This window comes from Heloderma suspectum, chromosome 7, assembly GCF_057233095.1.
Source record: "Heloderma suspectum isolate Gila_16-S chromosome 7, 16-S_ref, whole genome shotgun sequence".
In the NCBI taxonomy this organism is placed as follows: domain Eukaryota; kingdom Metazoa; phylum Chordata; class Lepidosauria; order Squamata; family Helodermatidae; genus Heloderma; species Heloderma suspectum.
The window spans coordinates 52,266,495-52,290,250 of NC_139464.1; the positions used below are offsets into that span (position 1 = coordinate 52,266,495).

General features: G+C 39.1%; 1 long non-coding RNA gene across 1 annotated transcript in view; it reads right to left on the reverse strand.

The window, feature by feature from the left end:
• Positions 1 to 23,390, reverse strand: part of LOC146339779 (uncharacterized) — a 40,038-nt gene extending 16,648 nt beyond the window's left edge. Inside the window, exons 1-2 of the long non-coding RNA XR_014784567.1 lie at positions 21,953 to 23,390; positions 423 to 520 (exon numbers count right to left, since the gene is read on the reverse strand). This is a non-coding gene — a long non-coding RNA (uncharacterized LOC146339779). The remainder of the gene's footprint in view (positions 1 to 422; positions 521 to 21,952) is intronic.
• Between the last annotated feature and the right edge of the window lie 366 nt (positions 23,391 to 23,756).

Here is a 23,756-nt window from a genome sequence, read left to right on the forward strand (position 1 = left end):
AGAGCTCCTTCTGCCTTTAGATCTGCCAGGAACATCTGTACTGCTATTTGGTAAATGTGCCCTAACTTTGGTTTTCATTTCTATTCCTTGAAGCTCAAAAAAGAATAGGCCAGAACAGCTGTCAGTCTGTGTGTCTCACTCGGATGATTCATTGCTGCACCTATCACATTTGAACTTCCACAATAATAACTAAAGGGAAATCAATTTAACATGAATAACTTGAAAACCCTTCTCTCCCACCCCCACCCGCACCACTTCTTAATATTCTGCAGAGTGCAAGGCATAGCTACATTTTAAAAGTTTTATAGAATTAAAGCAACTGAAGCATAAATCACACAGGATGGTGAAAACTGAGATGCGGGATGGAGATGAAATCTAAAAACTAATTAAATTCAACAAGCATTTCTCAAAAGGCAACATACCATCTTGGTTCCCATGCTAATAGCACATTTTTGGAGAAAGCAATAAATGGAAGGCCTTTCATGGCTGCAGTTTTCACAGTTTGATACTCCAGCAAAACCTGAGAGGGGAGGAAGGAAAAAAAGCCCACATGAAGATTAGATGCATGGATTACAGTATTGAAAGAATTCCAAGGGCAAGATAAAAAGAACAGATAAGTGAAGGCTTCTGATGAGCTGAATTTGTGGCCAACGAGCAAAAAGGATTGAACCTTATTACCTCTAGTCATTGAGAAATTCCCCAGACAGTTGGATGTAATTTGAAAAGGTCAGGGAAAAAATCCTTCACAGTATTATGGCTTCATGGTTTAAGGGTATATATGTTGTGAGGTGCCAGCTCTAATAATTTTTATTGACTTGCTATTGAGAGATAGTCAGACAGAGGAGAGGCATGGCAGATAGATGAGATGCCATATATCCTAACTCAAGTCCCCTAGAATCTTTGGCAAATTTTTATTCTGAATATTAAAAGCGGTCTAGCTTGTTTTATGATAGAACCAGATCACACAGAAATACAATTTACATGTCTCGTGTTTCCTTGGTATATACTGTGAGAATACCCAGGTTGAATGTATGGTCTTCAAGAACATATCCAAGTTAGAAAGTGTAATGATATTTATCTGGACCATTTATACAATTTATTGGGGGGAGGTTAATGGAAGTGGAAGTTCTTAAAATGATGAACTTTAATTAAGTGTACTTTTTGCTATCAATGTGGTCAGTTTTTAATACAATGTAAAAAATGTTTATAATTCTGGTTCAGCATATCCAAATGATCTATAATCAATACAATCAGTCTTCCTCCACCTCATACAAATTTAAATCAACTATGATTTAGAACACATAGGTTGTATTATCCACCTAAACCTTGATTAGATTAATTAAGATAAGATTTTATTTCACTAAGAAGTCATTTGTCTTGCAGTCATAAGACAAAATAAGTATTCACTGTTCAATTGCTCCAAGACATTTTTAATGGACTTTAAAGTATGGTCTTGAGACGTCATCTGTATTATGTTTATAGAACCTGCCTGAAAGCTCATGAAACTGTTTCCACTTGAATGAGGAAGAGATATCCACATCTTTTCATATTTTCTCCAACATCTTCAGAGCAACAGCAACAAGAATTGCAATGGAAGACATTGCACATCCTCATACCTACAGTACATTGCAGTTTTGGAAGGCAGAAAGGGTTAGTAGGGCACTGTCGTTAAAAGGACTCAAAAGGCTGTGAATCGTACCACTAATGGAAACTGATACTTTCAAATAAACTGGGCCAAAGCCCCTCCCGGCAAATTGTAATAATGGCCACTAATGCCTGAGGCCCACTTAATATTAGACAGGTAGATAAGATACCTGAAAGAGTGCCTACTCCCATAACTCACACGCCCGCACATTGCGATTGCCTGTGCTGGTGCCCTTGTCCACGTGCCTCCTCCTTCAGAGGTGAGGTTAACTAGGGGTAGGGCTTCTTGGCTTTGCTGTCCCAGTTATGGAATGCCATGCATTCTCCATGGAGACTTACCTGGCACCAACATTATTATCTTTTCAGCACCAGGTGAAAACTTTTTTATTCACCCAGGCATTTTAAATATGTGAACTGCTGCTTTATATCTGTGTTTATCTGCTGCTTTATATCTGCGTTTTTATGGTTGCAACCTAAGAAGCTGCCTTAAGCCAAGTTGAACCACTGGTCTACCTTGTTCAGTATAGCCTACACCAATGGCCAATGGCTCTCTGGGATTTTGGTCAAGATACTTTCTTTCCCATTGCTCTCATTGAGCCACAGCCTTGGTTTTATGGGGGCTATGGTTTTAACTGTTGTATTGTTGTCAAACTGTCCTGGAATTAAATTTTGATACAGAACAGTATATAAATATTTTAAATGAGTAAAAAAAAGAAAAGAACTTGCAGCCTGATCAAGCTTTCATAAGATCGGGCATAAGGCTCACATCACAGAGTGGAATGTCCTTCTGCACTGCTACGCTGTCACATCTGTCCCAGCCTTTCCACAGCACTGCTGCCATGCAGCAGAAAATACTCTAGAAGCCCAGAATCACAGCCCAGAAAGAAGTGTCATTTCTTGCCTCTTTATATGGGACTCTTGAGCTCTGGGAAATATTGGGCACTTTCAGAAGAGAGTAGGAGTTACCTAGGAGGTGTGCTAGAGCCAGCTGATTCTACACCACTCTCTAGGCACAGGAACTCAAACTGATTTTGCCCAAGAGGTCCATAGAATAAAATCTCCAGCTGGTATCTGTGAGAAATCACTAGCAATGTTTGTAGAGTAGCCACCTGTATATAGCCAGCCCATGTAGTCTGGACGTCTCTTAATTTAAATGCTCTCTTCCATTATAGTGCATGGTTTTCCCATGAGTCCAACATTGTTCAGTGATTATTTATATAATTAATGTACTGAAAATATTTCTGAATCACCACTCTACTTGATGAATGCTCAAGGCAATTTACAAGAAAATAACAAACACAATAAAACAGAACAATTTCAGACAAAACTAAAACAAACCTGAAAAAATACGTAACCGTAAAACAGGGGGACCTTCTAAAATCAAAGAGCAATCTGAATCAATAAATGCTTGGCAGGACAATATAGTTTCTTTTACCAGCCATCTAAAGGCTAATGATGAGGGAGCCAACCCAACCTCCTTGGGAAGGGAGTTTCAGTCTGTGAATGATGAAAAAAGGAATATTTTGTACTAAAGCTGGTCCAATGCAGTTGGCCCAGTTTGGGGACACTGGGAAAAAACAGCCCCTGAAGATTGTAATAATCTTCAAGGCTTTGAGGAATTCTGATAGTTTTGGGCAAAGGGACTGGCTTACTGCTACTGATGTGGCACTGGCATCTGAGGTTTTTTCTTCCCTTATTTAATCTTTTGGAATGCCTTTTAAATATGTCTGCATGCGTAGGCTTCCATTCTCCAGGTTTCAGCTCTCTCCTCAGAGTTAAATCTCTGTGAGAACGTTGAGAGAGCTTGGAAGATGAGAGATCCACTAGGAGATTAAGCATTCTATTAAACCTGGTTAAAGTGGGGTTGTTGTTAAAAAGAAAACTATTATGGTCTGTTTACTAATACAATTTATTATATAAACCCATTCAGGACAGGCTATTACAGAGTAACTGAACGCAACAGGCATGGAAGACTCTTCAGCAACATGTAGTAGTGGGGGAGGGGCAGGCATTTGCATTTTGTGTGACAACAGGAGTGAATTTCAGGCACGCAGAGTTCTGGGAAATGCTGGAGGATATGCTAGCTTTTCCTTTCCTTAGGGCTTATGTAAAATTTTCAGTACAGCCAAATTGACAATCTGCCTTTCCCTCATAGTTGGACTGTGAACATTCTGTTCTGGCTGCTACATTCCTTGAGCAGTTAAACTGTTCCATGAGTGACATCACAGGAGCTCAGCCAGTTGCTGCCAGCAGCTTTTCCAAAATTCCCGTAGGACCTTATAGTACAGATAGAGGTTTTGTTGAAATGTTTGAGGAAAGCAGTTATTTTTGAGCAAAGAATTTTGATGCACAGGGCTAGCTGTGTTAGCTGCTGGGATTTTATTTGGTTCTATTACTTATGTCTTGGGCTGTTAATAGCCTATAAATAGGATACTAAATAGCTGAAATATTCATTAAAATTATGACCAAACATAATTTGTGAAGAAGGGACTTGCAGTGACAAGCATTATATTACTAATAATATATCTAGGCTGAATTATCTCAGTAAATGCTTCTTAAAATATTCACAAAACTGCATAGAAGCATAGCTTTTGATTTGAATCCTTAAAAAAAACTAGCTACTTAAGGGTGCTCTGTTCACTCTAATATTTATGCATTAGCACAAACTTACTCACTTAAAAATGAGACATATTTGAAGACAGATAATAAAATTAGAATAGTGTTGTGAATCTATTATATATACCACTTTTGTTCTAGCGGACCTTCACATAACATTGATTTAGCTACAGACAATAATATCATGAGAATAAACATTCAAAAACTATGTTTGGGGACAATGCAATTAAATTTTGTATGTGATACAGCAGAATCTGATTAATAATTAATTTCATTTAAAAGAGAAAAGAAATGTAAATAATTCTTTGCCTTTCACCAGTTATAGTAGCTGTTTTACCATTTCATTTGAATGATCAGTGCTTGTATATCTATGCCAGAATATTAACCTCCGGTAAAACAATCATAATTTTTGAAAAGGGGGGAAGCTACTATTTTCTCCCATCAAATACTTTTCAAGAGTACTCTTCTCTGTCTTCAAGTTTCAACTGAATACAGCCAAAAGAGCAAATGCTGGAAGACTGAAGAATTTGTCATTATAAAAAGAATTTAAGCAATTTTATTAGCAAATATAAGTTGAAAAAAATGTCGGGGACTTTAGTAGTAAATAAATAATGAAACAAACAAAACTCAAAAGTAGAACTTTAGAGACATGGCTGGTAAAGCTACACAATCTACCCCACCTTGAATGTTTTATAGAAAGTCCATCAATCAAATGTCAATCAATAACAGACACAGACATTAACATTTTTAGAGGTCTGATATGAGTTTAGCCCTACCTGTGGCATTTCAACCCTTCCCCAACCTGGTGCCCTCCAAAAGTTTTGGACTACACTTCCCAGCATTTCAGACTATTGGCCCTGCTGGCTTTGGTTGGATGAAGTTGAAGTCCAAAACATCTGGAGGGCACCAGGTTGGGGACAGCTGGCCAATTCGAATGTATGTGCCACAAGCCAATATTTCATTCTGAAATTACAAAAAAAGTGCTTCCAAATTTCCCCAGTGCTCACACTGCTTTTGTGGGTGAATGCATGTTGAATCAGTGTTCTGGACACTCCACTTTGCCAGTCCCCATGATGATAACTGCTGGTCCAAATATGCTAGCAGTGTCCACAATCATCATACAAAAACAGTCACTAGATTCTGCCCCCCCCCCAATAATATGGACCTCTTTTGTGAGGAATTTCCTATTTAACTTTCAGAATCAGATTTGCAACAGCTATTATTGTTGAGGAATCCCAACATCTGGAAGTTTGGGGGTGGAGTAGCTGCAAACTGGATGGCTACTTACAAACTGGCCAACACAAATCCTACTTGTATATCTACATAGCATGAAACGATCACAGCAGGTAAGGAAATGAGATCTGTAGGTTAGATCTCTACACATTACAATATTTAACATTCTCTAAACTTCTAGAAATCTTTTGATTATTTTTTTTATTTGATAAAACAATATAAAAAATTATGTGTTTGTGAAACTGCCCAGACTACCATGCATGGACACAACCTTAGCATCCCAAGTTTTGGAGCCACTGTGCTGACATAACACCACATAGGATTGGGTGGCTGGTGAGCTAAGATGCACAGATATTTTGCTGTTTTCTCAAACAGTTTCTGAAAGAACTGACCTAACTGTGCTGAACTGAAAATAAGAAAGCACTCTGACATTATATGCAGATAATGAAATGCACCTTAAATAAGGCTATAGTATTATTGCCATCCAGCTTTTAAAAAAAAACCCAGCAGAAGATGCCAAGTCATGTCCAGGTGATAAGAATGACATTCTTATCATCCAGCCATCTGTCGGGGATGCTTTGACTTAGATTCCTGCATTGAGCAGGGGGTTGGATTTGATGGTCTTATAGGCCCCTTCCAACCCTACTATTCTATCATTCTATGATTCTATGACATGCTACTGAGTCCTGTCATTTATCCATATTCCTACACCTAACTGTGCAAACAACTTGACAAACAGATTGTCTGCACTGCTGCTCAGGTTCATTGGAAATGCACAGTGTAATATCAGATACACTTAGTTTACTGTGAACCATTAAAACTCCAATCCTACCACTTCCTTTTAGCCTTGAAAAGAGGATTAACAAGAGCTGTCAACAGGAAATCTAACATATGATTAAAGCAAATCAATATGGTTGACCAACTGACTGTCTGGTAGGGGTTTCTAGCATGCGGTGGGTTGATCATCTATATTACTGCATAAGTAGTGTATTGGGAAGGATCCAACAGCACTACTGATCTTGTCTAGCAGAAACCAATGGTCATACAATATCAGTGGCACTTACTAGGCAATGGGTTTCCCAGGAAACCCATCACACTTAGCAACACTATTGACATTATACAATCATTGGTTTCTGGTAGCACAACATCAGTAGTGCTGCGGTAGCACACCATTGGATTCTTCCCATGTTTTCCTCTGCCATGCATTCTTATGTGTGGTAAAGGTTGGGATGGGATCTTTACCAAGTGGTAAGGCTTCCCCACATTTCCTGCATGGTAAGTTGACCCACAATCCAAGCATCTTTGGAGACGAGACGAGAGTCAGTAGCCAGTCAAACATGTATCTATCTTTTGTTAAAATCGTAGCCCACCTTTCCAAATGGTGGTCAAGGTGGCTAACAGTAGTAAAAATACAAAGTACAAAACAACAATTAAAAGTACAAAACAACAATTAAAAGACAATATCATATTAAGCCAGAGCATTTAAGATTTAATATAAGAATTCCAAAGTCACAGGTACAAAATACAAGAAGTGGGGAAGGGGGCGATATTGGGGTTGTCATTTGCTAAACTTGATTGGGGTAAAACCAACTACTGTATTTAGTATTTACATTACTAATAGCAATGGTTTATTAATTTACTGGGATAAGCGGGGCATTTACAGTTGATATCAGCTACTAATCCCATGGCTTACACTACAGCACCCACCTCTTGTGTTACATATAAACTTCTATATATTTTGTTTTTGTAGGGCTTTAGTCAAAATTCATGTAAGAAAAAGCTTTGAACAAATGCCCTGAAGAATAACTAGTCTAAATACCTTTCAACATATATCAGCTTGAAACAATTCTGTGACCAAGGAAGCCTGGCAAACTAGGGCTCCCCCTGATGTGATAAATACCACCTTCTACAAATTCAGTTGAAAGACTCACTATATGAAACAAATCTAGCAAAATAACTTCCTGGTGACTTTACCATATCAAAAAACATAATTGGGGAACGAGTCTTGTGCCTTCAGAGGACAATTAGGAATTGTTGATATTTCTAGGACACCATGGGAATTTCTGGATCTCTGCACTGGACATTTGCTTCCGCACCTTGGATAGCTCCTTTAGAGTTCTGACCAGTTCTGACTGAAACCCAGAGCGGATCTATCACCCCACTGACATTGGAGCCACCAGCCTCCATTGGGCCTAGAACCGGCTTAAGGAATTGCTGTGCTAGAGTCACAAAAAGCTGAGGCTCAGAAGGCCAATATCCTTTACACATTGGGGAGTTTACACTCAATACTTTTTGGTTCATAGTCTTTCCTGAAATGCGCAGCATTTTGACTTTCTCTGCTGATATAACCAAAAGAAGATCCAATATCTAATCATCAGCTTTGGCTGCTGAGAGCTGCTTCCCTCTGTCTCTGCAGTTTCTTTATTAGTAATGCATTATTTAATACCTCTATTACAGGCGCACCAAGAGACTGTGAGTGGGCTCAGAGGAGCTGTTGTACTTTGTATTGTACAGACAGGCATCATTCTTGCCCTAAGGGCCTTATATACAACTGCAAGATCATTACTACTTGACCTTGATATTTTCAAGTTATCCCATTTATTTCCTCGCTTGATGGTGCTATTTTTTAGGCTGGATATTTTAGTTAAGACCAATATGTGGCACTTAGGCTGCAATCCTAAGCACACTTCCTAGGCAGTCCTATTGAACTCCATGGGATTTACTTTTGAGTAAACATTCTCAGGGTTGCAGTGTCATCCTCATTCTCCTAGTGCTCATGTGTATAAGGGTTTCTTATTGTTTTTGTTCCAAGAACCCATACCCATTTCACTTGCTTTAAGTACTATGCAAAAGGGCAAATCCTACATTCAAGAACTTGTTCTTTGAATAATGCCTGCTCTTGAGAAATAGGTTATAAGATCTTTTATAGCTGTACCAGTACTTCAGACTGCACAGGTAAGGGAATCACCAAATGGAATGCTCCCCTATACATTTTTAAAATCTGCCCTGCACATAGAAAACTATAAAGTGTTCTAGCTATTCTTCTCCCTTACATTCTACTTTTCTATGCCCAAGAAGTGCCCCTGCATGGAAGACTGTTCAAAAAAACAATCCCTCACTCACAGTCTAAAGTGGTACAGTCCATGAACACTTTCAACACATAATAAACCGTTTGTGTAGACTGGGTTTAGGCTTAAGCAAGGCAGACAAAGGGTGAGAAACAAACAAGAAATTGCAAAAAATGGCTTGTTCATTCAGCAAAGCATAATGGACTATTATTGGTTATGTCTTTACCCTGTCTTTCCTCCAAGGAACTCAGGTTAGTGTTCCTGGTTCTCCCCTGTTATCTTCACAATGACCCTGTGAGGTCAGTTAGGCTGAGGGACAGGTTTGTTGCTGAGCAAGGATTTGAGCCTCCTCATCAAAATCCAGTGTTCTGCCCCTGCAATATAGTATTTCATGGATATTATCATTTTACCATTCCAGAATAGATGGTGGGGAATCCAGCAGGGCCACTGTAGTGAGGGAGAGTGAGGCAATCTGATTTTAGAAGAAACTGTTAATTATTTAATTTCTTATTACTGTATTTTTATGACCAGGAAGAAATGCTGTTTTAAGTGCCAAAATAACTTGGCCTTGACTTATGTGTGTCTGTGCATAATTTTCTCTTCCACCCCAGGCAGCAAAATATCTTCGGACAGCCCTATCACCCCATAAAAAAATCCTGTAAATGGAAAGCTAGTTCATCAGTACAATGGCTATTTGTATATTTATTAAAATATGTATATACACATTTTCTGTCCCAACAAGGGGACCTCCTGAGCTGCTAACATCAAATTAATTAAAAATAATATAATGAAAACAAAGCACAATCCAATGACCTAAAAGCAGCACAACAAATAGTACTGTCAGGGAAAATGGGAGTCAACACAACATTCACGGCCCAGCTACAGCAATTAAAAAAATGTTTTGAAGAGGAATCAAAATTCCATCAATGAGGGGGGCGCAGCCAGGCTTCCCAGGACAGAGTGTTCCAAAGCCTGGGCACTACCATGGAAAAGGTCCTGTTTCCTGGATCCACCAATTGAGTCTCCCCTGGTGGTGAGATACAGAGTAGGGCCTCTGCTGAGGACCTGAGTAGATGGGCAGGATCATGGGGAGAGAAGCAGTCATTCACATACCCTAGCCACAAACGTTAGGGCCAAAGGGGTAATAACTAGCCATTTGAATTGGTTCAGAAACAAGTCAGAAGCCAGTGAAGATGGTACAACATTGGATTGTCAAAACAGCTCTGGTCAAAACTCTTATTGTCACACTTGTACCAGCTGAAGTTTCCAAACGCTTTTCAAAGACAGCCCTCATTGAATGCATTGCAATAATCTAATCACATGTGATAGGGGCATGTGTGAAAGTGGCCACATCTGCCTTTAAGAAAGGACACAGCTGGCTAGCAGTCAGCCACAGAAATCAGACAGCCAGGCATCCAGGAGCAAAGGTGGCTCCAGGAGCATCTCTAAGCTACAAGCCTGATCTTTCCAAACACATTCAACCAGGCTGAATGCCTAATCCTGGATCTGCTTTACTAACCAACAGCCTTGTCTGGATCAAGTTTCAGCTTGCTCATGTACATCCAATCCTCCTGAATGCAGGCACTGATGATAAGGAGATCTAGAGGTCATCAACATCTTAATGGCACCCAATGTCTTCTTCTTGGTCACTCTCTGGCCTACTGTTTTTAGTCTTTTTATATCTTATTACTGCTTGGATTATTTTACTATTTTAATTGCTCTAAACTGCCCAAGGAACTTTAGATGATGGGTGGTATGAGATCTTCTAAATACAATGATAAATAAGTAAGCCCCAAAGCCTGGATGACTTCTCCCAGTAGTTTCATATAGATACAGAATAATATGGAGGGAAAGAGCAAACTCCACAAGCCAACAACTACAATATTACATTGTTGATGCTGTTGGACAATGATGTAGTTACCTAATGATAGTCTAGATTTGTTGTCTGGATTATTTAGTGATTTGTGTTAATTCTGTTTTTATTTTGTTGAAATCTCCCATAGAAAAGCATATAAGGGCACAACCCTGTGCATCTTTAGACAGAAAAAAGTTGTACAACTCCCAGCATTCCCAGACAGCCAGTCTAAACATGCATAGGATTGCACCCTAAATGTAATAAACCACGGGTGCAATCCTCTGCTAGATAGTGTCTAGATGGCCATAGGATTCTTCATTTTCTGGGAACGGAGCTCAGAGCCAGTGCTCTGAGGTTGGTTCCCAGAAAACTGACTCCTCACCCCCTCCCCTGCCACCTCATAGGTGGCGCATTTTGTCCCCAGCTCCATGCTCATAAGAGCAGCACAGAGTGGGGGGAAGGGGGTATTCCTGGGGGCAGGGAAGGGACAGCAGAAGCACCATTATGATGCTTTCTATACACCATCAGGCGGGCCTCCCCCCAACCCCTGGCTCCAAGGTGCCCTAGGTAGACAGCCGAAATTGGCCATCAAGCCACAAATGCAGGGTGGCCGAAGCGTGGAGAAGAGGATCCCCTCCGCGCTCCACCTGCCCTGCACTGGATAGTCGGACACCTCCGAGTTCGGAGGTGGCTGATTATCCCCATAAGATTACACCCTAAGCTACATGACTGTGTCACATGGCAGGTATTTGTGGGGCTTCTCTTCAATGATGTGTTCATTCCTGGCAGGGAGTCCCAAGGCCATAGCAATCAGTGTTCATCGTTGCCTTAGGGCCATTCTAAATATAAGGATATTAATGTATTCAAACTCCCGTGATTCCTGTTAATTGTGATTGGTTTTCCTATGTAATGTTTGTGCTTAGTTGATTGAAAAAGTTGTAATATTTGTATATACTCATTAATTACATTGAAAACATATGATTAAAACTCAATAAAAATAATAAAAAAAGAAAAGAAGTAGCTCTCCCTCTCTTGTTCAGTATGCTGAAAGCATCTGGTTTTCTGCTCTCTTCAAATTCTAGATGTGTATTCTCAATTCTGAGGTTGAAACTACATGTTGCATTGAGAAATGTACTGTATGTCCTCAAACTCATATTTGCCAACAGAATGCAAACAGAGGGGCAGGAGGGATCTGTAGGGTCTCATTGGTGGAAGAGGAGAAGTGCTTAATCCACTGATCTATCCTCACTCTGGGGTACTATTGTGAGAAAATAAGAAGGTGGCTAGATGCAGCCACCCAGCACTATTTGGAGTGCTATCAGCACAGAAAGGTAGACAGCCCAACATCAGACATTTTGCTCAAGTTCCCCTCAAACCTGGAGGCCCTGCAAATGAAGACCATGTCTGGGCATGCCTGGAAAGCTAGGAAATGAATTCACAGTGAATGTGGATGGCACTTACCATGCCGTGCCAAACTAAGATCAGTAAGTGCTGCTATAACCAGAAGGCAGTGAATTCACCATCTCCCATTATTCTGACTTGTAGCCTTGTGCTAGTCCTGGATCCACTGCCCTACCCAGATCTTCATCCTATTGAAAGGTCTAGGGCTGCTTTTCACAGTCCCATGAACAACTTCCAGGTGACAGAGTCAAATAGTCAATGCCACGTGCTTCTGGCCATTGGAACTGCCTGAAGATCTGAGCACCGCAGCGTGTAGCGCAACTGAGTCTATTAGCTTCAAAGTACAAATTCATTCTAGTTTTGTTGTCATAGTATTATTCACCATGATTTTTTTTTAAGGGTTTCATATAAGACTTAGTATATCTGATTTCATCTTTCAACTGATACCTTGTTTCGGAGTTTCATCTTTCATTTAAATGGAATACTTTTTTCCATTGCAAGATTTAAAAAATTGTTTAACCTGCAACCCATTTCACTAGTTGCTTACTCAGTTTCAGTAAATTCACTGTTGTTTTTATTAAACTGGCAAGATACTTTTCAGAATATTGTCAGATACTTATTTTCAGTATCGTTCCAAGTAATAAGGAGAGCAAATTTGCAAACAGAAACTAATTGTTTCAATTTGGACGTAGTGATGTGGTATAGTATCAAGCATGCAGTGAGTTTCCTCTCTGTTTTTATGTGTGCGCACAAGCACACATGTACACGCACACACTAAAACAATGTTCGTGTTATCAATAAAGCACAGCATTCACATTCACACTAGAAGCAAGTCATGAGAAACCTGGCCGACATCCCATCTGCTCTCATGAATTAACTTTAGGAAATCATATGTAATATAGACATTTCTGTCTGCATATCATAAAGCCCTGACATATCCAGGCTTTTATTAAAAAGGCCTGGAGATGTGACTTGAATAACAATCTGTCTCAGCTAATTAGTATTTTCAGTTCAGCATATTCACTTTCAGACGTATTGCTGTTTGCACATGGTAATTTAGGTAAACAGATCCCATCCACAGCTGCATCAATTAACACTGCTAATCAAAACTGAATTCAGGTAATTAGGCACATTTATGCAAAAAGTGTGTAATTTGGGGGAAAAGCTAGATCCTGTAGTAATAGTTCAATAAGCAGGAGTCTCTTTTTTAAAACAAGATGAAGAAACAAGGGTAATTTAGTCAAAATGTACATGAATTGCAGACTCAGTGAAAAATATCTAAATTCCATCTCAGCAATTAACTGGCCTGTATTTTCAGAAACTATGAATTTTAATATAATTATCCTCTTCAATATTACTAGAGTTATAGGCTGATTCACACCAAAACAAAGCTTTTATTATTATCAAGAACATTCAAGGTTAATACATCTACAAATACATATCAACATGGACTTTGCTAGTACAATTCAGTCTGCCATTTTTCAAGAATATTATTTTATTTATTTATTTATTTATTTCTATACCACCCAATAACTGAAGCTCTCTATGTACTATGTACAGAACACCATTTAATAGGGCAATCCTATCATTAAAATCAGAGCACCCAAATTATCCACCACTCTGCCAGGGTCCTAACAGTGGGGTTCTGCTATGGATCAGATCTTGACCAGGGGTCAGGTTAGGTCAGGTTTCTCAGGAAGCAGGATGGAAAGAGTCTACCTCCTGGAGATCTACCTTCTGCCAGCCCAGTAATGGGGTCAATCCATGTAGGGAGCCACTTACATGTTATTACAACTGCCATGTAGAGCCTCCACCACGCAGAAGTAGCTTTGAGTGGCAACCATGCCAGCTACATTATGTGTGAAGTGAACTTGAGGGCAGGGGGAAATGGGCTTGAACACAGATGTGGTTTTCTACCCACAGAACTGCACTGTTGATCCATATAGCATCATAAAGTTAACAAAACAAATACAAAGGTAATGTATGGCTCATTATTCCAACAGCTAATCATAAATCTGTTGTCATTAAACTCTGATATCAATGTACCTCATCCCTTATTTACTTTATTTGCCTATACAAGGGCAACAGCACAATAACAATGATATTTTTTTTCTGTTAAACCATAGCTGCAATCGAGAGTGTCAATGTACATAGGTGCAACATCGGGCTTCAGTGATCACAGACAATACTGGGGCATAAGAAGGAAGAGCTGCAATGCAAGGGGGAAAACACACAAGGAAGCAGCTTGGCCAACGTGGAAGTGGAACACATGCTCTTCTCGGTCATGGCCAATGTAGTGAAAGTGGCAGACAGGTATTCCTCAGTTTCAATTTATCGTTCTTTTGGTTTGTGGAGGGAGCAATCCTATGGCTGCTAGACAGCGGCTAGATGGCCATAGGATATCTGGTTTTCAGGAACCAACCTCACAGCCCACTCTCTGAGGTTGGTTCCTGGAGAACCAACCTCCCCTCACTTCCACGCTACCTCGGAGGCAGCGTGGAACGGCCTCATGCTCCACGCTCACAAGAGGAGAGCGGAGCGGCCAAAATGGGGCTTTCCCAGAGGGCATTCCAGGGCAGGGAGGGCGGAAATGCCTGTAAGACACAATGTGCCATACAGCAGCCTCCTCTCCTGCTCTGCCATCCCGTGGCTAGACAGCTGCAATTGGCTCTCTAGCCGAAAATGAGGGCAGGAGGAGCGTGGAGGGAAAGATAGGAATGTACCTATCCCTGGCACATTCATTTTCCCATAATAAGCCAATATAAGCTAAAATTGATTTATCTCTAAAATAACATGTTATCCTTTCACAAGCCACAGCAAATCTTCATACACACACACACACACACACATACACACACACAACATACATGGGTTAAGCTTCTTTTTCATTTTCAGGAATCATCAATGTGAACCTAATTGAAACCAGTGAACAGCATACTTAATGGGATTTTATTCTTTAGGCACATTTATGGTTGTGTTTGTGCTCAAAGCTGTGTCACAGACCGTAGATTCTGGCCACTTGTCTGAATGAGCAGCTGCTATTCATATGCCAGAGAATCCCTTGGGATAGAGTTCAGCACCTTGGATAGATCCTTTAGAGTTCTGGCTGGTTCTGACTAAAACCCAGAATGGCTTCACAGCCCCACCACAATCAGAGCCACCAGCCGCCACTGGGGTGAAGTGACCTGCTTGCCTGGGTGGTGCCATGAGCAGGAAAGGAAGATGAAGGCAGAAATTGGTGTCTGAGCCACGCAGTAAGTCTTTAGTTGATTGGCTCTGGCAGGTAGGTGAGGGGAGCTATTTGGGGTCAGCTTCAGGCTGCAAAATGTTGTGGGCTGGCACTGCATGAGCACATATGAAGGGGCCTTACCTTTGGACAGAAGGCAATGAGGCAAAAGTCCCTATATAGACATGATTCTTTTTACCACTTTGAAATCACTTGTGCCTCTGATTAGCCTTCTAATGTCATTGTCATAATAACTAGTTAACCAAGCAAGCTATTTATATATGAACAGTTGTTGTTGCCCTCTATAATTTGTTTTGCCATGTAGACTGGGGAGCGATTCTAAAAATCATTTCATATCAAAGCATCATATGAAATGGTTAATAAACCTTTAGTTTAATTTACTACTAGATAAGATTTTCAGGAAATACAAGGTTCTAAAGAAATCAAATTAAAGTTTATTGTGTAAAACAGTCTTCTGACTGGAATGCTTAAATATTTTCAGCCATACTCAGGGTTGCTTCATATCTGAATGTTACTTTTATGAATAGAGAGAGAGAGAGAGAGAGAGAAGGAAGGAAGGAAGGAAGGAAGGAAGGAAGGAAGGAAGGAGGGAAGGAGGGAAGGAAGGAAGGAAGGAAGGAAGGAAGGAAGGAAGGAAGGAAGGAAGGAAACTCTGCATGATATCTGCATGTATACTGTCACATGTGACAAACATAAATATGAAAATATGCTGGGAAGTTGCCACCAGCTGGTCTTTTCCATGTGCACATTCATCACATGTGACAATGTACATGCAACAATCTCCTATGTAGAAAATTTGTTATCATTATACAGTAGAATTTTATATGCAACTGAAGTGGTAGTCTGTATAACCACTAAGGGCACAGGATCCTGGTCACCTTAGAACAGCCTTCTCCACTACCCCTAGCCAACAAGGCCAATGGTCAGGGATGGTGGGAGTTATAGTCCAAAACATCTGGAGGGCAACAGGTTGAGAAAGGCTACCGGGGTTTATAGTCAGAAATTATCTCCTAAATCTGAATGGGCACCATCTTTTTAGGTAGTTACTGACATTCCTGTAACCTTCAGCTGTAAAGCCTTGGGGGCTTATTTGGCCATCTGAGGTCCCCAGTAAGACCCTTGGACCCCTGGAGCCAAACAATTCAGTCATTCTTAGGACCAAGAAGACACAATGGCAAGCTGGCCTACAGGTAGATGAACTCTTGAAATAGCCTTAGCTTGCCCTTTAAATTAAATCAGTGTATGTTCCTGAGGCAGGCAGGCAGGAAACCAATATTCTTCACACTGCAGATATAAGAAAGCAGACATCAGGATGTGGACTTTGACAGCTGATGCTCTCTCAAACCTTGCTTTTCCCTATGCTTTCCCAGTATTTCTTTGCCTGGGATAGATTTCAGCCACCAACTTAGATGGCTTTAAAAGGGGATTAGACAAATTCATGGAGGAAGTCTACCAATGGCTATTAGTCATGATGGATACATGCTACCTCTAGGTTCAGAAGCATTATATATCTGAATACCAGTTGCTGGGGATCAAGAACAGGAGGGGTCTATTACTCTCATGTCCTGCTTGTGGGCTTCCCATAGGCAACTGGTTGGGAAACAGGATGCAGGACTAGCCAGAGGTGCCCAACCTTCTTGGGCTGCGGGGCACATTTGGAGTTTTGAGAGAATGTCATGAGCACAGTCGCAAAATGGCCACCATAGGAGTTTGCCAATTCATAAAATGACTGCCACAGTGGGCATGGCCACTTACAAAACACACATTTCCCAGGGGGCAATTGGTAAGGTGAAAGAAAAGTAATTGCTCAAGAACCTCAGTATAAGGCAGAGGTGTGGGCTGAGCTCCAAAACACCAAATCCTTCTTTTGAGCCCAATCAAGATGGGGCTGGAGAGCCAGCCAAACAGTTTTTGAAAAGTTTTTAATTTAAAAAATCCTTAAGAAACAAAATAAAAATCAGGCAGGCACCAAGAGAGATGTCCACAGCCACGACATTGGAGACCCAAAGAGATAGACCCTTGTTCTGATCTAGCAAGGCCCTTCTCATGTTCAGAACTATTAAAATAACCCCCATTTGCCTTTTAAAACACTGCATGGGCCTGAGGCAAGCAAGCCCACAGTAAGCCAATGATCCTCACACTGAAAGCAAGGTAGACATCAGGATGTGGACTTCAACAGTTGGTGGCATTTCAAAGCCTTTTGGTCCCCATTTCTTCCTTAATTTCCCTGTCTGGGACATACTTCCAGAACTGAAACACTTGCAGTGGCTTGTGACTATCAGGAAGGTGAGTTTGGAATGTTGATGATGTTCAGCAAACTGAAGTGGAATAATGGACCCTTTTTTGTGAAAAAGTATGAATGGGGCCCATAGGCACCTGTAGAGGCAGATTGTGGTCCTCTAATCCATTTGATTTTTACACTCCTGTTGTAAGCCATGAATATGCATATCCTTTTAATTAGCAATACACTGATAAACTGTTTAACAAATCCACATTGGGTTTTTTTAGAGAAGCACTACATTTGCAGTAGAGAATTTCCTAAACATGTAGAGGTACACACAGTATTTTCCATTCCATATTTTTCTTTAATTTAAAATGTGGAAGTAATGGCAGTGTTCAAGAGAAGTTACATCAACACTGACTGGATACATACACTCCATTAGCAAAGTCAAATGGCTCCTTCACGTTAAAATGAATTCTAGTTGAAACAGTTCTGAATGGAATTATATAGGTGGTTAAACCCAGTGGAAGTGTATGTGTTGCAGGCATAGTCAATATTTAAATGCGTGTTTATATGAACCAGTAATCTAGGTGAAATGTTCAAGACATTTCAAAGAAAAAGTGTACTATTTTTAGTTATACAAACATTTCAAAAGGCATTGTTTATATGGTAAAGTGAATGTTTGAATAAATGTGGAGCACAAGCTGACAGGTAGCAATTAGCAATCTATATAACAATCCAAAATGAGATAGAATGGTTATAAGTGTAGAATGGGATATAATTAAGAGACAATCAAGGATCCTCTAAGCAAGTGGCTTGCTTAGTTAAAACATGGTGCTAATCTAAGCCTCAAAATATATAGGTTCAATACCCTGAAGTATTGCTTCTTCTTTTTTCTTTTTTGAAAACCATCCAACTGAATCACTCCACAACAAGTTTAGTTTTCATCTTTTTTCACTTTTTGTTTTCATGAAGTCCCATAAAAAGATTTTTCTTTTCCTGGAGGGTGTTTTAAGTGTAAATGAAAGGACTAGGTAGAAGGAAGCGTTGGCCTCAGGCTGCTTAATTTCCCCACTACAATGCCTAGGATTTCTCTATCTTGACAGAGTTAGTGGGAACTCATCTTTGATGAAAGAGAGAAATAAATTGAATGGGACAGGAGATTGCATATTTATTATAATTTTAATAACATACATCAAAATGGAAAAAGATAGACATTCTAACTATGCAGTGAATGTAACACCAAGATTTAGCTTGGCTCACAAGCAGCAGTATGAAAAAGGAAGCAGGATCTTTTCTCTCATATATATGAAGAGCACAAGCTTCATTCCCTCAGCCATTCAACAAAGAACGAATTAGCTGTACAGCCATACTGGAGGATGTAGCCTAGCCCAGTGGTTCTCAAAAGCTCAACCTCTATTTTACAGGAGGTTGTATTCCACTCCAGTCTTCACTGCCTCCTTTCTGAACTATGTTGTAGGTACCAATCTGCCTCCTATCCCAAGGATCTATGAATGCCCTCTCAAAAAAGAAAAGAAAAAGCCACCACCTACACATGAAAAGCAAAGTCAGAGCCAGCCCTTAGACTCTTGAGGCAGTATGAATAAATGTATTCCCTTCTTATAAAAATAATCCCTACACATGGGATTGGATCCAAATTTAGGTGCATACAACTGGGATGGCTGAAAAGGATTTACTCCACAGACGTTGCCTTCCCCCTTTTGGGGGGGATCCTCCCATCAGCACAGCCCACCCCATTCTGCAGTGTTCCAACTCTCTGTGTAGGTGAGAGTTTTCAGGGGCTGGAGGAAGTGCTGTGGGGAAGATGGGGCAGGAAACTTCATCCAGCTCAGTTGCCTGAACCTAAATCTGGATTCAAGCCATAGAAAAATAGATTTCAGGTTGTAGGGTTCCTCCTTAGCCTTCTCTCCAGTTGCTTCCACACGACACTAGGGCTCTTTAGCACTGCTGAGGAATTGCTTTTCTGCAATCAGCTGGAAGCGGAACTACAGTGGTAGTTCCACAAAGCACTTAATTTAGCTCTACATTATCTGGAAATGCTCATTGCATGGCCAAGAACCTTCCATGATGTTTATTTAGAAGTAAGTCCCATTTAGCAAACATCCTCTGCAATGTTAATTAGAAGCTTCCTACTTGTGGCATGAATGATGAATTGCCTCTTAATTAATCAGTCAGATTTAATTAGTCAAGGGGCCTTTAGCTACAAGCTTCCTTTCATATTTTTCTTTTCTTTTTAAATAAAAGAGAAAAGGGATATTAAAGATATTAATTATCATTAATATTAGTATCACTATTAAGGGATTATGATTATTATTATTTCTTGTTGGTTAAACTTTTAATGTTTACTAATATGTGTCAATGGAATAATAATATATGGTTAATGGAAATGGATTGTTTGCTCCCGTTTATTTGCTATAAGACTGAGGTTATAACATTGAAAGACAAGGCTTACAGTTTATGGAGCAGCAGAGTGAAGATTTAATAATACCTGCAATGTTTGAAAGAGTGCTGTATAGGTATAATTTGCAGTTGGACTTATATTTGGATATTTGGTTTGCTTTCATTGAAGCTTAGATATAATCTTTTTTTCCCCCTTTCTTGCTTGCTTGCTTTTTTTCTCTCCTTCTTTTGCTTCCCTCCTTTTTTCTTTTTCTCCCCAGAATACTGTAATGTTGGAAACTGAAGATTTTTACTATGTTGTTGGTATTGTTTATTTCACTTATAAAAAATAAAATAAATATAGATTCAGGAAAAAAAGAAGAGAAAAAAAGAAAAGGGAAAGGAAAATAGAGGAAACTAGTAATTAAGAGACCACCTATCGTCAGGAACTAATAGGGGTAATGCTCCTTAAGGAAGCTTCAGTAAATAATGCTATGCCATACTGAACAGAACACAGTCGGACACTAACAAGGAAGCTTCTAGTTAAAGGCACAATAGCCCTTAAAAGCCTCAATAGCCCTTTGCCAGTCTACACTGGAGAGGCTGACACTACAACTGTGAGAGAGAGTGAACAAAAGTGAGAATGAGTGCTACAGTCTTTAGTTCTATAAAACTACACACTGTAAAACTACATTATCTGCTGTTTATGTAGGAAGAATTCTCTTGGAGGTCCCCAAAGAAGTGCTTCACCTTAACTTTTATACAACCCTGCCTGCAGTCTGCTTGTCAAGTGCAGGTTGGCAGGGTCACATGTCACATGACCCTAATAGGATGCTTGAGATGTCAATAAAGAGTATGGAAAGAGGAATATATATACAGAAGAAACCAATTTGAGAATCATTGGCTTAGCTCCATTAGTTTCTTCTATGTTATATCAGATGAGTTGACAAGAACAATAGCACATAAACACATCAAAATCTGCTTCAAATTCCCCCATATAATATTCAAAAGAACAAGCTCGATTGGGATTTCAGTGCTGAAATTCAAATGTGCTGCTGACACATTATTTTCCTCCTAGTCAGTGGGTAGTATCCAATCATGCCCAATGCTAGCAACTAATGTTGTTGCACTAGCATAAACCAATGCTTGCACAATGTAACTAGTGCTTGCTAGGGCAATGGAGAAAGGCTGTGATTTGCTGCCAAAGTTCAACAGAGGTGCCAAATTTCAGGGACAAATTACCATTTTTTCCCATTGCCCTAGCAAGCACTAGTTACATTGCACAAATGTTGGTTTACACTTGCACAATGTCATTTCGCTAGACAAAAGTAATTAGGCACAATTGGATACTACTCAATATGTACACTCTAAATCTGTATCTTAGTACTATACTCTAAAGCCACTGACATCTGTTTCCCGATGAGACTACGCTTCATTATGCATTTAGCTGAATTTTGTAAAAATTCTAATTTAACCATGAATAATGAAACTATGACATTTCATCAATTTTTGAACATTAGCTAAGGTGAGATTCACTATTTCCTTTCTGTGCCATTTCAGGAAATGTTCTTTATTCCATGAGAAATGTTAAATGAAAATGCCAAAATCACTCATGAAAGTTGATAAGTAACAAAACAAAAAAGACAATTCTGACTCGGATGTGATTAATAATCTGATGTCTGAAAATACAGTACACATACATAAGATTCTTACTCTAAACCAACAGATAAATACATTGAACACGGTGCCTGTTACATTGCGGACTGCTAAAGTGTCATCTTGTCAATGCTTCATATCCTCTAAATGTTATAACACTGAAAAAGGTAATGAGTATATATAACTATTATTGGGACCTATCCTGCAAGTCTGTTATAAACATAACAAAATCCTTTTTCTTAATCCAGTAAATTCTGAATTTTGGAATCTTTTCTTATGGACCAGTGTAGCTATCTTTGCTTTTTATGTGATTAACAGTGTAATCCTAAACATGTCTACTCAGAAGTAATCCCCACTGAGCTCAGTCATACTTACTCCCACGAAAGTGAGTATAGGATTGCAGCCTAAATTGGTGTCTCTAGTCCTCCTTAGATTATATTCTGTAATGGCTTGCCATCTTTTGAGGTAGACATTTAAGAGTTTATATAAGTCTTACAAGATTTCCTATGTTATGCATGAACAAATTAATCACTAGTGTTAATCACCTTGCAAAAATAAAGTGTAATTGAACTTTATATTAAAGATATTAAACAGATCATTTTCTATCCTACCTGTTTTATCATAGCTTCAATACATTCATTCATAGTTCTGAAATTCCTTTGCAAGACATCCTTCTCAGCTCTGGATTCCGGAAAGCCATTTTGCTACTTGAAAAATTTTGCTCAAGCTAAATCAGCTTTTTACTATCTTATATTCTCATCAACATGAAAAAGAAGAGAAAAAAAAGGTTTTTAAAAACCTGAACGATTTTTTCTGTGTTTGCATTTAAATTAGACTGCATACTTTAGCACTGCATTTTAATTTCTGAAGGGTTAATCACCCAAACAAAGGTCCATCAGGCTTTAATCTCCAATAAAAATTGCTGCAGCCTGAGTCACCTGGGAGACATTTATTATATTCTTCTTTCAGTGCAAAAGAATGCATTGCTAATCTTCTAACCCTTTACATTAACACATTCACTATTAACATATTTCTAAAAGTTATTAGTTCCTATGAAACTATTACAAGGAGTTCATTGCTACATATCCCAGGAAATAATCCTGTTAAAAAGCCAGACACATCTGCTTTTGACACTGCTTTAGCATTTCCTCCTGTAATCCATATAGACATTTGGTTCTCTAGCTGAGTTCTAACAATGCACTAAGTCTTAATTACATGAAATATTGTGGGAGTGCCGATTAAAACAATAATATACTCATTCTAGTAGCTTAATCTTCCATTCTGTTTGAAATTTGCATTACTAAATCTGTCCCCCTTCTCTATTTATATACCATTCTTTATTCCAGGCAAAACAGAGAATTGTTTTTTTAAAAAAAAACCGAATCATGAACAATAAAAATGCCAAGCAAGGTTAAAGTTATTATCTATCACTGGAAATAATGTTTCTGAGCAAGAAATGGTATTTCAATTCAGAGCAATATCCTGAGAAAAGGGAGATGGCCAGCCACCACTTTTAATTTTTTCCCCCTAAAAATTTGACTAGACAGTATAAAATATCAATGTAAAATACTTACTGAGTCATCCTTAAAAGTCCCTATGCATTAACATATTTCTAATGTACAATGAGATCAATAACCTTTTAATATTCATTAAAATCTGCAGGCGACATACTGCTAACAGAAAAGAATGTGTGAAATAGAATAATTTCCAGAGATATATTTGTGGTCAGAACATCACATTAGCTATTTTATATTCAGTTAAACAGAACACCTAAAAGATCATGCACCAGAAAATGGTTCTCCAAATGTGGTTAGAATGTGCAATTTCATTCACAGTTATCAACATGCCAAACAAATGCCTCTTTTCAAATAGTGGGGAAAGTGTGCAAGGTGTGCAAGGAAAACAAGTTTTCCTGTTACAATTTCTCATGTGCTGTTGCGCAAATCAGCTATTGTTTCCTTTGTCTTTATTTCCATGGTTTCCCATTCTTTATCTTGCTCTCTTTTTTATATCGCGCGTACACACACACACATCACTGTCAATATTCACAGTCATATGTTAGACTGGCAATAGCAACATGTACTCGGGGGACAACTATGTGAGCAAATAAAGCCCAGAAAGAGAGAGAGAGAGAGAGAGAGAGAGAACTGCAAAGAAGAAAGAGCTCAGCGGAGTAATTTTAAAGCCATAAAACAAGTAAATATTTCCAATCAATTACTGAAATGTTTGGCTATTTCCTAAATGTTCTGGGGTATTTGGAGTCAAAATTGCCAATCAGATGTTGTTACAGATTTCTATATCCATAAGAATATGCATAAATGTGTATATTTTTAGCAACATTCCTTAACATAATACCAATAGACTCTGACTATATTTCCATATTTATTTTACCTTTAAGACACAGGCAAACAAAAA